The sequence below is a fragment of the Athene cunicularia genome (genome assembly GCF_003259725.1).
Source record: "Athene cunicularia isolate RWA chromosome 2 unlocalized genomic scaffold, athCun1 chr2_part1, whole genome shotgun sequence".
Classification (NCBI taxonomy): domain Eukaryota; kingdom Metazoa; phylum Chordata; class Aves; order Strigiformes; family Strigidae; genus Athene; species Athene cunicularia.
Window position 1 is genome coordinate 95,540,601 of NW_020799095.1, and position 4,285 is coordinate 95,544,885.

Consider the following 4,285-nt stretch of genomic DNA (forward strand, 5'->3'; position numbering starts at 1 on the left):
AAGGTTATGATTCATTTGGATTGTATCTGCAGTCGTGGAAGGCAGTAAAGCTGCAGATGGTCACACAGTGTGAGGAAAGGTATAATAATTTGATTTTCATAGCTCAGAAGTTCTATATGTTCTTAATATTAGGGAGGAAGAGTTTTGTTTGGGTTTTTTTTGTTGGGTTTTTTTTTTTTTTTCTCTTCAGTATTTCACTATTGGTACTTTATTAAGTGTAAACCTTTTGTAACACTGTCAGTATTTAGCATGTGCATAGAAATGATCCTTTTGAGTAAGGGTAATGTTTCTTACAACAAGGTTATGTGTACTATGCTGATAGTAAGTAGTTTATGCCCTTGAAAACATCCTATAAAGCTACTTACATGACCATTAAAAGATGCAGATTGTGGCTTCTAGAAAGGAAAAGTCAGTAGAAGAGACTGTGTAAGAAGAAAGGGTATCCAGCTCAACACAGCAATCTCCCATCTTGATGATCTATGTGTTCATTTATCAGTCTCCCCTAACAATGTATACCTCTTAACACCTCTTGAAAGCCATAGGGAGGTCTGCCAAGTACTTTAACATGATCAGGATTTTACCAAGCATTTTTCAGGTGCATCAGTAAACACTTCTTCCTCCATAAAATTTCAGCAGTGTGATAATAATAAAGGATGTTTTGATCATTACGGAAATATAAAGACATTAAAATTCAGACTGACCATTCTTGTCAGACTTGAATGGTCTAATGTGGCTTGAATGTCTGGCTGGATATCACACTTATCCTAATTGATGAGTAGTTAGTCTCAATGAAAGGAAAAGCTATCGATGTATTAGGGAGTACTAAGGCAGGGCAATAATTAAAGCACTGCATTAAAAGTCAGTGCACATAGAGGGATTTTGTACTGTTTTACTTTTGTAACTTTTTCCTCTTTTCCGGTGAATCAAGATCATGAGATATATATATATATAATGATGATGAAACTGAGTCAAAGGTAACAAACCTTGACAATTCTAAAATTTGATTTTGCTAAACATGTAAAATATGCTGATAGTAGTGCCAGAAAATGACAGTATATTTTAAAGTTGTAAGATTAGACCCATATTATGATTTTAATAGTGTTAATGGAAGTTTAACTATAGTGTTTGTGAGCTAATGTTTAAAGAAGGTGACAGATTCATTTCACTGCAGTCTGCTGATGCTATATTTATCTTTTTCTTCAGAACTTTTGACATCAAAGAGAAGGTACATCTCAGGATATTTTTTTTGTGCTACTAACAGAAGAAAAAAAGGTGGGTTTGAAGTCAAAACTGAAGTCAGGATATACCCAGTGGTATGATTTTTACCAAAGAAAAAGAAAAACAAAATTTCTAATTAAAAATATCAACTCATCCAAATGCAAGCTTATCACCAAGAATACCAGTTTTAACAATAAAAAATCACTAACCACAAACTAATCGGCTTCACAGGCCTCAGGTAGCAAGAATTGTGAGTCAAGACATCATCAGATGGTAATAATTTAAGAGAATGACCTAGTAAATACTCTTTTAGCCTTTGCAAGGAGGAGACAAAGATCTAATTTCCTACCGTGTCTAACTTAGACACAGCATGACTTTTGCTTTGACGTACAATGAAAAGAAATTTTGACTTTGGCAGAGGTGATGGCGAGTAGATGGAGAAAATAAAACCCTTGACCTTTTTCTAGTCCTGGTTCAGCATTCAGCTTGTTGTTAGGATGCACAGTAGGTTTATGACCTTAGTTAATCAACCAAATATTAAACTCCATTAAACTTTGCACCATTTCTAGTAATAGGAATTTCAATCTGATACCATTTTAGTATAAAATAATCTATGGCTTTAAATCATCATGAAAATAGCAGTCCTTGAAACACTTCTAAGAGCTTCTAAACTATTTTGTGTCAAAAAAATGAAACCAATTTCCTTTTATTGTGGAGGCAATATTAAAAGTTTTGCCTGAGTCTAAACTTTATTTCCTACATCAGACATTAACAGGGGTAAAAAACGTTTTTGAGAGTAAGGTTGATTCTTTTCAATACTCTATGGTTAGATAAAGTATTTTAAAATAAATAAAGTGGGGGTGAAATGTTTAAATATACATCAAATTTTAGGAAATATATGATACACTACTGTGGCTTCAAATCAGATTTTCTTCTCATTTCCAAGAAATTCCTATGCTGTTTTCTGTTTTCATTGTGTTTGATTAGATACATGAAGATTCCATGACAATCTTATGTTATATAATGCTTAGGGAAATCCATTTTTTCACCAAAATGTTTCTGTCTGAAACTGTATGTTCTAAGACTTCATATGTGCCACATCATTGAAGATATTTTTTCTCTTTTCTGAGAAATGATAAACAATAGTCACAAAGCAAAATATAGCATTCATATGTGGAATTTTCATTCCCTTCATCTAGGAGATAAATTATTCTTGTAGTGTGCTGTGATTCTCCTAATTCAAAGAACAAAACTGAGGTAGATATCCATTAAAAAACCCCCAACCTTTTCAGTAAACAATACAATACATTTTCAGCTGCATTGATACTGAGCAGAGGAAGAATTCTTTGTGTGGAAGAAATGGTGCTGGGATGTAAATATATCAGAGGATATGGATGTAAATATATCATAGGATATATCTAGGAAACTTAGTCATGCCATAGTTAAGACTGTAACTTGTAGACTTTCCTCTTTCAAATAAATGAAATATCATCTCTAACTTTTGCAATTCACTTTAAGAGTCACAGATCAATAAAAATATACTTGACCTCATCTAAGTATCACTAATGAGGTGAATACAATGTTGTCTCAAACCCATATCGCTCTACATAAATTCTAAAGCAGAGAAAAATTCTACATATAGAAAAATAAAATTAGCCACATGACAGGCTTCAACCAAGAATTTACCACTAGGTTTGATATAAGTAATTGTGTTAGCCTTTCAATTCTTTAATGATCTTAAGAGTCAATGGAATTGTAAGCCTTATAGTATATTTATTTCTTTTTTAGAATGACAAAATGCTACTTTTCTTCATATTATACAAGAGTAGTTGCTCATAAAAATAAGATACTGCAATTTTATATTTCATAACATGCTTTCTTTCAAAATCTCTAAAAAGAAAAAAGGAAAGGAAATATTTTGTTATTGATGAGTGCCATCACCTGAAGGGTGAATAGGACAAAATAACTGACAAAAGACTTTAACTGTAAAAAGAAATAAATATACTATAAGGCTTACAATTCCATTGACTCTTAAGATCATTAAAGAATTGAAAGGCTAACACAATTACTTATATCAAACCTAGTGGTAAATTCTTGGTTGAAGCCTGTCATGTGGCTAATTTTATTTTTCTATATGTAGAATTTTTCTCTGCTTTAGAATTTATGTAGAGCGATATGGGTTTGAGACAACATTGTATTCACCTCATTAGTGATACTTAGATGAGGTCAAGTATATTTTTATTGATCTGTGACTCTTAAAGTGAATTGCAAAAGTTAGAGATGATATTTCATTTATTTGAAAGAGGAAAGTCTACAAGTTACAGTCTTAACTATGGCATGACTAAGTTTCCTAGATATATCCTATGATATATTTACATCCATATCCTCTGATATATTTACATCCCAGCACCATTTCTTCCACACAAAGAATTCTTCCTCTGCTCAGTATCAATGCAGCTGAAAATGTATTGTATTGTTTACTGAAAAGGTTGGGGGTTTTTTAATGGATATCTACCTCAGTTTTGTTCTTTGAATTAGGAGAATCACAGCACACTACAAGAATAATTTATCTCCTAGATGAAGGGAATGAAAATTCCACATATGAATGCTATATTTTGCTTTGTGACTATTGTTTATCATTTCTCAGAAAAGAGAAAAAATATCTTCAATGATGTGGCACATATGAAGTCTTAGAACATACAGTTTCAGACAGAAACATTTTGGTGAAAAAATGGATTTCCCTAAGCATTATATAACATAAGATTGTCATGGAATCTTCATGTATCTAATCAAACACAATGAAAACAGAAAACAGCATAGGAATTTCTTGGAAATGAGAAGAAAATCTGATTTGAAGCCACAGTAGTGTATCATATATTTCCTAAAATTTGATGTATATTTAAACATTTCACCCCCACTTTATTTATTTTAAAATACTTTATCTAACCATAGAGTATTGAAAAGAATCAACCTTACTCTCAAAAACGTTTTTTACCCCTGTTAATGTCTGATGTAGGAAATAAAGTTTAGACTCAGGCAAAACTTTTAATATTGCCTCCACAATAAA